Source organism: Diadema antillarum, unplaced genomic scaffold (assembly GCF_040938485.1).
Source record: "Diadema antillarum isolate AM-2024a unplaced genomic scaffold, OU_Dant_1.0 seq00000082_RagTag, whole genome shotgun sequence".
Classification (NCBI taxonomy): domain Eukaryota; kingdom Metazoa; phylum Echinodermata; class Echinoidea; order Diadematoida; family Diadematidae; genus Diadema; species Diadema antillarum.
Window position 1 is genome coordinate 228,745 of NW_027271175.1, and position 12,425 is coordinate 241,169.

A 12,425-nucleotide genomic window follows, 5' to 3' on the forward strand; every position below is an offset into this window, starting at 1 on the left:
CAAGTTTCTATCACAATGTCGAATCCCATCCAGTTTTAGATAACAGATCCGACACATGAAAAGCCTGAGTATCAATGAAGATTATTTCGTCACATCGCTTTATTGCGCACCTGATTGAGGCAAAATCTCTTTCAGAATATCCGTGTATCAAAGCTGGACTTTAATTTTCCTGAAAAGAGACGTTCCGCTGTCGAAAATGGCTGTATTCTCACCCACGCAGGTTGTCTGCTGCACCAGGTTGTGGCTGGATGCGTGTAGCCTCCGAGTTCGTGGGGCACCGAATGAGAGAGCCTTTGTTCCCCGTCTAGCTTCCGACACGACGCTCCGCTCTGCAAGCAGCTAATGGAATATCATCACGGTGTCCCACCTGCAAATGAAATGAAGATGGTATTGATAGGGGATTAAAGCAAATGTGGTTGCCATGGCTCTCATCACGTTTTGATATTATGATTGCACGCTCTCAACGATGCGGAAGGGTTCATCCCAATACTATTCCAGGATGAAAGATCCGCAATATATGATGCAGCACTGCAGTGTTTAGTGAAGGACGCGACTCAACAGGTGTTTCTAATTATTCATAACTTACCTGCCCCGTCGATCATTGCGGGAAAAGCTTTCTACCCAAGATAAACCAATCAACTAATCGACCGTTGTACTATGTTCATTTCCCCTTCTCCTTTTGAGTCATGCTATTGATTCTCAGTTTTATTTCCCGGATGCATAACTGATTATGTTCTTATTCAAGAGGTTGGAAATGAAAGTCATTTCGCTTTCTGGTTGAATAGATCGACCAGGGAGGTTTTGAATTGAATTGAATTGAATTTATTTTCCATTTCCATGTCAACATGAACAACATGAACAAGTACAAAAGACATGATACATATCATTAACACACAAGTAAAAGTACAATTTACATATAGACAATTGAAAAAAAAATAGAGACAATATGAATGGCAAATGGATGGATCTGCAGAAAGTAATAAAATAACTTATAACTTGAAGATCCAACAACAGTCATATAAAGTATAAGTTGTCATTGACATGCATATCAAGAACATTGAGACATTTGTACATACGCACACACACACACGCATATCACAATAACTCAGCCTGATTTAAAAAAAAATATATATATATATATGACTAGTGTTTTCAACACTAGACATGATTGACCTTTGTTGGCAAGCAATGTAATACCTGTGGAAAGTGGCTTGACTTGGTTTTGTTGGAAATATTGATACTAAACAATTTCGCATTATTGGTTTAACGTTGATTTAATGTCTAGTGCTGTTAACTTAATTGTATGGCATCGGGAGCAGCACAGATTTTTCTCGTCAATGTTTCGTCCGGAGTCTGTTCTGTTTAGAGAATCCTAGCCGTGCAAGTGATTTGAAAGGGATTCTAGTGTTAGATTCGTTGTCTTCTATTCTTGAGCTGAAACTTTTTTTTCTCTCTCTCTTGGGGGGGGGGGGGGGATGATCGGTTGTGATGATCGGTTGTTTGTTTGCGGCTGGGTAAGGTGGGGTTTGAAATTATTCATGAAAGACTCTAGCTGATACAGCTATAAGTACAATAGAATGATTGCCCCAGCGCTGTTTACCAAGGGGGAAAAAAGGAAAGTTTTTTTTAATGATTATGATGGTGGTGACGACGGTGATGATGACTTTTGTTACCATTGTTGTTATTGTAGTTGGTAAGAATATTCTATTGCTATCATTATTTCATTACCGTCGCTACTATCATCACGACTCCCACTGATTGGATGATATCATGCGTGCATTTATTTTGTTTGCATGTGCAGCGAACAACATCAGCTCATTGCACGTTTTGCAAACGTTCGTGCCGCAGCGGGATGGAAATGATATTGGTATAGAAGATACAGTAAGATGAGTACCATCCTACACTGTAAAAACATCGGTGTTAGATTTAACACCACGGGTGTTAAATCTAACACCGATCAAACTTCAATAAAGGACCACACCCACAGGTGTTAAAAATGCACTGTGATGGTGTTGAAAAGTGTTCACCTGACACTTCGTGGTGTTAATTTGACACTGTACCTGGTGTTATTTTGACACTGTACTGGTGTTAATTCAAAAATGACACCACATGGTGTTGATTTGATATTTGCTGGTGTTAATATCAATGGTTTAACACCCGTCCAGCTTCAATATGGGACCACACCAGCTGGTGTTACTTTGGTGTAAATTTATTTTCACATTTTTTCAAAAATCTAGTATTTTAATGTAAAATTCTTGATCGTCTTGTTTAACTTAAAAATCAACAAGAAGTGCAGTTACTAAGAAACTCTTCAAAAATCAGTTTAAAATTTGGAAATGACACCCGTAGGTGTTAATTTAACACCATAAATGAGCACCGAAAATTTAACACCAGCTCGGTGTTCACTATTTAACACCGGAATTTTTGCAGTGTACCCTCCGGTTTTCATCTTCATCATTCTCACCAATAATGCATGGAATTCCTCTATTTCTTTGTTCTCATCCTGAGATGTATACGTTCCCTTTTCTGTGTCAGTGCAAATATTTCTTTCAATACACGGGGAGCTGAGCTTACTTTAGGAAATTTGTTAAATCCTTCTCGCGATCAGAGCAAAGTGGTCATCCATTTGTATAAATGTTGCCATGGCTACTGAATGGCCGGAAACCCCAAGTCAATTAGGGATTGGTGGCATCAGCACAGAACAAGGGCAGATAATCGGGTTGAGTCACGTGCGAGAGCATATGCCTCTACCCTCCAAAGAAAACCCTCCGTGGTGATTAAATGAAAGGGCGCACTCTTTAGTATTAAAGCCGTGTTAGCAAGGCACCCCATTGGGCACAGTTGTCAAATTATCATATGGACATAAAGGACTTCAAATTTTTACACATGAACAACTATAAATTAGTAGGGATAATTGGGATGAAGAATAAGAATATTTTCAAAATTTAGAACAAATTGCAATGAACAAGGATGATGACAAAGCAGCCTCACCATAAGAATGCATGAGTTGAGGCTCGAGGAAGCAGAACAAAAGTAGAAGGCATGCATAGATTCTTCACAGGTGAACTTGTTGAGCAAGCGGTATTGTAATAGAATTACAGTGCTACATTTATGAAATATGTGAGGCTCTGATGTCATCAACACTGTTAAGTGTAATTTGTTTAAGATTTTCCGTTTATTGCTTTCTCTGCTCGAGGACCACGAATCTATACATGGAGCTGTCGATTTATGTACTCCATGATGTGAAATTATAAAAATTGTCCGGAATGCCCTTTTAACTGCCTTTTATTTGTGCTCTGTATTTTCAATTGTTTTTGTTTCTGTGTACTGTTAGAGACCTACACCTTCCACGGTGTGTGGATGCTGTGTGTATAGGTGTAAAGAAATGTATGTGCTATGACTGTGTGAACTGAGTTGCCATCAGCTAGTTTCAGATGGATTTTTTCCATGGCGTGATGATCCATGATAAATGAGATTTCAGCCGCTCGCTTCATGCTGTTTAACATCACAAGGACACATTTTTATTTCCCCTGCATGTGTTCAGTACATGCTAACGAGGTACATACCCTATCAACATAATTGCATGTTGGTTGGATGACTTTACGATTGCACGCTTCACATGCAAGAGACAGGAAATTAAACTACAGTAGGGAAAATAAATTGTCTTTTGCATTTCTAAAGGCCCCGTCACACTACAGCGAATGCCCAACGAATGCCCAACGTATGTCCAATAAATATGAAAATTTGAAGATATGTTAATATCCATTGGTAATACTACAATAGTTCGTAACATGCTTGGCGTTCTTTGTATTCATTAGCTATTCGTCGGGATTCGCAGAGATACGCTGGAGCCGATTTTATTTTTTAAACATGTCCAAAATCTCCAGCGTATCTCTGCGAATCCCTATGAATGGCTAATGAATTCAAAGAACGTCAGACATGCAAACTGTCTTCACATTTTCGAATTCGTTGGGCTTTCGCTTGGCATTCGTTGGGCATTCGCTGTAGTGTGACGGGGCCTTAAAACGAGCTACTAGTATACAAAATAATCATCGATGAATACTGGATGATTGCAATCAATCATTTTTTTTGGGGGGGGGGTGCGGATGTTTATATAATATTGGATGGCCTTGAGATTAATACAAGGAAATATTGGACGAGCTATGCACAAATATTGGACGAGTCGAAGACGAGTCCAATATTTTGCTTAGCGAGTCCAATATTTCCTTGTATTAATCGAAAATAGGACATTCAATATCATCATTATTATCCTACAGAGGATTTTAGCAAAGAATGTTTTCACTTGACTTAGGCCTACCCTTTCTGTCTCCGACTCCGAGCGCTGTTCCTACTGTGTAGTGATCCTGACATGGGGTATGGTACATGTACACTCTTCAGTGCAAGTTAATCCACTTCAGGTCAGTCTCTGATAAAACAGTGATCTATGTATCCAAGGTTGCCGTCATGTTACTGCTAGACCGAGATCTAGCTAATTTAGACCAGAATTAGATGTATTTGTATCCGAGATCTGAGAAACAATTCACGTCACATCTACCGTAGATCGTGAAAGATCGAATTAGGCTACTACTACCACAACTTTTCTAGTCCTAATGTGCTGTATATAACGTACTTGTACACACGTACGTACACATGTACAGTATAGTAACTGTAATATGCACATCGCGCATGCAAATGTAAGCGCAGCGGCGGCGACCGGCTACATTATATCGCGCGCGGGCTATCTAGCAGTAGCGCTGAGCATGCAGAGCTGCAGATCAATCGTCGCCTTGCGCCTGCATGCACAAAAAAAAATGCAACTTGTTTTCATCAAACCTAAATTTAACTTCCTGATATGAAAGTGATATTTTGAAAAATTGTGTGAAAAACAATTTCAACTAATTGATATATGAAATTTGTTTGTATAAACACAGAATTTTAGAAGAAACGATATTCTAGTTAATTCGTGATTGACCAATCACAGACGTTTTTACTTCTTATTTCAGGTCATCTCGTATATATCTCAACCAATCACGGTGCAGTTTATAAAAACTTTGGGGAATCCCCCTCTTGCCGTCCAATATTTTAAATATTGGTCGCCTCGGCAAAAAATATTGGTCGAGTTCAACAAACTTTTAAAGTGGGTTGGAGGTTATGAGGTGCGTCGACAAAATAACACTTGTATTTGGGCTCTAAAAATCCTCTGTATGGATAATAATATGGCATATCTTGCTCGTCAAATGTCGGAACACCTGTTTTTGTCACAACTCATTACTTCCAACAATTGATTCGCAGGTGTTCCGAACAATGCCACATTCAAGGTCTGTGACAACCTTGAAAAGGCTTTCATGCTCTATTCATGTTTACACGGTCATTGTGGTACGTTGAATACCTGCTGCGGTGAGGACCTACTGCGCGTGCGCTTGCGGAATTTACCTTGAGAAAAGCTTATCATCATACTCCCGTCCTATTGACAATTCAGTGTAATCTTCAACTTATAAATGTACATGTCACGCTATCAATACCTGTAACCTCTCACCTCTAAGTCAAAATCAAAGTGTTTCAATCTAAACTGAATCTTGAGGTTTTTGTACGCCATATCTCTATATCTTTCGCAAATCACTTACCTAGAAATAAAAAAGAGCATGATCATGACCTTTACAGGGTCAAAAACACACATACACACACACACACTCACACACACACACACAGAAAAACGGATTAACGATTGTATTCTGAACAAAATTCTTATATGATATTCTTTTTTACATCGTTGTACTACTGCGACGTCACAAATGGATGTAAATTCTAATTAGAAGTACGCTGCACATGAAACATTTAGACGAAACTTCAAATTCACAACCTAGCTTTTAATTTTGTTTCTCTTCATGCCATTCTTCCTTCATCATCATGACTAAACAATCAAAATAAGAAAGCATTGTGTCGCGGCGGCAGAAAAAAAGAAAAAAAAAGTATAAGAGGGCACAAGGCACGTAGGCCTATACATGTGTGGGTATGCAGGTGCGTTTGTGTAGAGAGTCACGTTGTATAGATGTAAATGTAAAAGTGGAACGGTTGGTAACCCCGTTCTGTGGCAATTAAGTGCACCATCGGTTTCATTTGGCAGGTGAATTATTAATGATTAAATATGAGGGGAAGCAACTACAGTAATTCAATTTTTAAAGCTTTAGGGCGATTTTACGGACTCTGAACATGGATGGCGCTTCCTGTATATGTCTAGTATTAAACTATGCCAACGTATGAATTGACCTTAACTGAGAGAAGTTGATAACGATTGCCGATATTTACACAGCGTTGCCACGACGATATCCAATCAATTGATAAGAAGGATTTTTATCTATCCATTATTATTAAATGTGGGTAAACTAGACAAGCGAACGAATAAACTCAATTACTATAATCTAAGGAAGAAGCTACATTTACTTTTTAACTTTCTATTAGATTATCCCGTATTTATCAGCGCCGAGACCTCTTTTCAGATTATCCTCCTAATGATTATAATCATTGAAACCATCTTCATCCTCATAAAGCACCACTAAAGAATCCCTTTTCCAATCCTCTATGGTTCTTTTCTTCTTACTTACTCCTCCTTCTCGTTTTCTCTTCTTTTGCTTCCTCTTCATACTATTTCATAGGAAAACCTATGTCTTCAAGTGTACAGAAGTGCTGCAAAACGTTAACTGCAACAGGTAGTAAAACACGTACACGGTACGACGGAATATAAAAAAACAATCGTGCAACTTTGAATAGAGCATTTGCTTTCCACTAAGCGTTGTAAAAGACAACATATTTTTGCGGGTGTTCTGATGTAAACCACTGCCATAATGCAAAAAGAATATCACAGCACCCGATTACTTACAATCTATATGAGGTAGCAGACCCAAGCGCTGATGCATCCGTAGAACACCCTGTATATTTAGCATTCTATAGTGATATTACCAATACATACTAATAACGCTATCAAATACCCAATTACACTAATACATTCATGAAGCAAATCAAGATTTAGGCTAAGGCACAAATCTTCTTCGCGTAATGTGTATGTGGTTTTATCAACCCGGCAACGTTTAAATCGAGGCCGAACATTAGCGATATTACATTTCCCAACCATGCATGGTAAGGCTGAGTTCACTGAACTGGAAGGTTTAGCGCAAGTGATAGAAAATGACATGGTATACTCTGCAACGCTTGTTGAGAGTGGATGTAATTAGCAGGAAACCGATATGTTTTGATACATCAGTCGAACCAAGTTCTTCTTGGAAAAGTCACTCGGATCTTCAATGTAATGATTACTTCACTATCTGATGCGTTTCCTTTTAGTTTTGCACAGAGGAACAGATTACATAAATTGCATGTGCTTCAAAAACACTCAAATACGCTATTTGTTCACTTCTAGTGAGAAAAATACCCAAATGGAAATTGGTTTGCCTGAATGATAATCTGGAAATGATTTTTGCCACCTCTTCACATGGCAAATCCGAATCATCTCCCTCAGCCATCCCAGGTTGCCACAGATATTGATTTCCAGACGGGCTCGCGTTGACAAAGAAGTTTGACTCTGCAGGAGATCTCACTACACAGCGCCATTTTACTTTACACCTCGACTTTACACTGTCAGTCAGGTCTCAAAACAGAAATAAAGTTACTTACTCACCAAATATCTTATCCGTATGCTGCAGCAAAGTCAGCGATGAAGGATAGAATGATCCTTTATACAGGGAAAGGTTAGAAGTAGAGACTAAAACGCCGGGAATGCTCAAAGACAACGAAAGTCCGAACGAATTAGGAAGGGCAAGGCTTAAGTTCCGATCCGATCGTCTGCGCTGCACCTTGGCACGGTACAAGAATGCATGTAACGGGGCCCAATAACACGCGATCGATTAGGTGACGTCGGGTTTCTTTGTAAGACTATCGATTGGTATCCTACTTTACGTTCAAAATAGCGACGGAGGAGTCGCAGATTACCACGTTCCCCGCGGTTAGCATAAAAGCTTATTTATGAGGAAAATGATTGTATAACATATCATACATAAGTTTATTAAGCATGAGTCATGCATGCGTTCGCGCGAACATCTGTGACCGGAAAACATTTCTGTTTAGGGAAAAAAGGTCTTATTGGGCTGTCATAACGTAAGTAGAGCAATACCTACGTCCATTGAGATACGGAAGAAGAGAAAAATAAATAGGAGTGTTTTTGATGCACAATAAAATGAAAACGGGGGGGGGGGGGTAAAGGTAAGCTGAACATCGCAGGATGTTAAAAAAGCTCTAAAATATAACTATTATTGCATCAATCATCACATCATCAGATCACGTGAACAACAAAGGTTGTTAAAGGGGGTGCTGTTCGTTATTCAGAAGGTTCGTTAATCCGAAACACACAAATTCCCTATACCTAGAGGTTCGTTAATCCGAAAATGAAAAAGGGTCCGTTAATCCGAACATTTGTGGCGTTATTCTGAAGGTTATTCCGAAGATTTGTTAATCCGAAAATGAAATTCGGAATAACGAACCTTCGGAATAACGAATCTTCGGACTGAGGAGCCTTCGGAATAACGAATCTTCGGATTGAAGAGCCTTCGGAATAACGAACCTTCGGAATAACGGGCTCTAACCGTTAAAGGAGCTCATTTGGGTTGAGCGCTTCTGTTGAGAGTCGGTATGATATTACATCTGTATATTGAATAGCAACACTATAGTAGTTAGTCTTGAATAGAGTCTCTCTTGTGTTTTTTTTTTGTGTCTCCCTCTCCGATCCGAAAATGTATTCGAATGCATTTGGTATGATATTGATGCTTTTCTGACTGTCAGTTGTAGTGGATGAATGATTTTTTAAAAGTAAATTTAGATGTAAATTGAATTATGATTATGCTCCATATTCGATTTGGTTTTTGACAAAAAGAAAGAGTAAAATCAAGCCAATGAGTGGACAAACGTTTCGCCAAAATGAAGCATGAAATACTCCTATACGCTACAATTGCAAGACTATAATATAACATAATAATGATAATGATAAAAATAACACTAGCAACAATAAATGATCGAAACTTATAGCATTTCATAGTTTTGAAAGACTAGTTTTCATGAAACAGTATAATATCCGTAGCAAACATAAAATACATAACAACACGTATCAGATATATATTACAGACATTTATATGCGACACAATCAAACATATTATGTAAAAAAAAAACATAATCATCAAAGCATATATCAAACACATAGAAACATAACAAACAACAATCATATCAAACACAATCATATCAAACTCATATCAAACACAAAAGTTTGTCAAACATACAGTATTTGCAAATCAAATAAGGTGAAGAAGACATCGCCACGCAGAATCCCCAAATTGACCTGCTCATGAATCTGCAATAAGTTTTCTGTTATTTTTCTGTTATTTGACAAATGATTGTTATTTTTAAGAGAGAGTTGCACTTGCTGCATTGCCGAACAATTTAACATTCAATTCTTTCATATATTCTTCAAAATGGACAAATATAATAGAATGATTCTTGGGTGATGACATTACATCATTCAAATGGATGGCATAGTTTTGGTTGAGATGGAGCTTCTGGTTCTCAACTTTTAGTGAGATAATAAGAAATCTCTTTTGAAATATGACGAACATACCATTCTAAGAAGAATTAAAAGCTTGATGAAAATCGGTTTCGAAATGACTGGGATATCCAAAAACAAAGAGATCCTGGTAAAAGCTGGAACCAACCTTATCGAGACCACTTTGTTTCATTTTGTTGTTGTTGTTGGTTTTTTTTTATAGATATCTCAGTCATTTTAAAACCAATTTTCATCTAGCAAACTTTGAATTCTCTTAGAATTATGTGTTCTGTCATATCTTCACTTAGTTTCTAATTATCCAACAAAAAGTTAGAATCTGAATCCCCACCTTATCCAAAACTATACAATCCCTTTAGATCTCATATTTATTGTGATTTCCACCATCATAGGCTTTCTCTTGGCGAAACATGTTAAATTTGTATAGTTTTGTAATTGCTTTGATAATTTATGTCAAATTTGGGGAAAACTAACCATTTTACGGATCCAATTTCCTTCTTTCAGTATAAAGTCAACAAGAAAATGGATTCGAATTACACTTTCAGTTTATATAAACCAGTATAGACTAATGATATATTTAGGATCTGTTGTATCCCATTGACGTGCTTTGTGAATAAAAGACTAAACTACGAACATGATAACTTTCGACACGATTAACTGCATTTATGTCATAATAGCTTATTCTTGCTGTGACGACATCTTTTTTTTTTCACGAGAAACCCATTTAATTCACAATATGTTCCGATAAAAGCACGTGAAATCTCCGATTCACATACCCACTGAGTAAGACAACTGTGATGGTGACTCAAATACCGTGGGGTTAACTTTGTACAAAAAAAAAAAAAAAACCTAAATCCCCTAGACAAACCAGTACAAATTGACCTTAATACCTGGAAGCGTAAAATATTCTGATACTTTGATTTTTATCATGTTACATGTCATCATGCATCAATTGTACTCACAAACGCTCGCAAAGCAGACTTCAAAGAACATCACTCTTGTATCAGCTCGTTTTCTGTTGTTGTTTACAAGTTTATTTCCGCATACAGCGGTTAAAACGAAAATATAATTTTAACAGCACTCTACTTACAGTATATACATGTAAACGCTCTCATCACTATTCAACCTTCACTGACCGTTTCTGGATCTAACAATGGAAACAAGTTTTGGTAAAACGAGCTACTCATATATTTGAGTTTTTAAATTTTGCTGTTATTTGACATCATAATCGAAACCTCATCAAAGAATTAAGACAAACACTCAATATGTTACGGATACAAATTGTATCGTTAACTTTACTTGGACCATATCTTTTTTTTCTGTAAACAGAACAGTTAATTTCAATTTTAATGATAGAAATAAAAAGTAGCATGTGTTTAAAACAGATTTTGGCTGCATTCTTATAAAACAACGTACTGTTTCCTCACGAATTGCACGTGCTGAGACGTAAGTAACATCAGGGCCCTGTTGCATAAAACTCTTACCGCTGGACTTACCGCTCCTTTCTAGCGGTAAATCTTCAAATTAGCGGTAAATGTTATAATCCTTGATGCTGATTGGCTGTGACGCCTAATTTTGACGTTAGTTACCATTGAAATTCAACGGTAAGTTTTATGCAACGGGCCCCTGTTGTTGGTTTCGGTTTTTTTTTCTCTCAACATGCTCGAGGAGAATGAAGACGCCACCATTATCGTTTTGTGCAGAGCCGTGCCACTGTGCGCGGGCGCGCTCATACGAGTTGGGAAGTTCGAGCTGGCATTAGCTGATATAAGCCAAATTCTCAACGGTATTAAGATAAAAGATACTAGTACTACATTGACAAGGGGGGCAAATCTAAACTTACAATATAAATAGCTCCGATTTGTGCTTCCTAGTTCAATACCTCTCTTTCTTTCTTTCTTTCTTTTTTTCCAGGCCCTAATTTGTTATCAGCCGGATTGATTAATCTTACAAAACACGTTCTGTACATTCCGAAGGTCACCCAATAGACACCGTGTCCTTCAAACTGGACTTGCTGAATCTATTTCGTGATTCAGTGTGTCCGTGTGTAAGACAAAAATATACAAATTCTATGTACATAATGTACAATAACATAATTATGTATTTACAATGCCCAAAAGCGTGCTTCTAAAAGGATTCTTCTAAAACGATCGAACAAACAAACAAACAAACTAACTAAACTAACTAACTAACAAGCACACAAAGATGAATACAAATTCTGTCCACGGCTTGCATCTGGACAATTTAAATCTCATTAGCAAAGTGATAATGCATCACGTGTGTGATCACATAATGTATCCTGCTTCTAAATGCACACACACACACACGCATCATTAAACACACACACCTTTTTCTCTCTCCCATTCTTCCTTCACTCTCCTTGATTAGTTGTTCTCATGTCGACATGTGCTTTCAAAGACCGCCTTCATGATGCATGAAAACCTCCACCTTGTCCACATTCCGCCTGCGCAAGACATAACAGAAATGATCATCATGTACAGCGATGTACGGCACGGTCTGTCCAGTTTTCCCCCGTTGCTAGGTCAGTGTGCAGAAGATTGCCTTTAACAGACAAAAAACGAAAATGAAAAAAAAAAGAAATAATAAAAGGGACAACTGATAAGGCAAAATCTCCTTGCAGTTCGTCACATTTTCCTATGTCACATCTTCACCAGGCATTCAACTGCTAACTGTCTTGGAGGAGTCTGCGCCTTTGAATGTTTCTACAACAGATAAACAAAGGCGATATACAGATGCTGTGGATCGTCGTCGTCGCCGCCTTCATCGTCATCATCATCATCATCATAAAAATCAGGCCGTGCGCCGA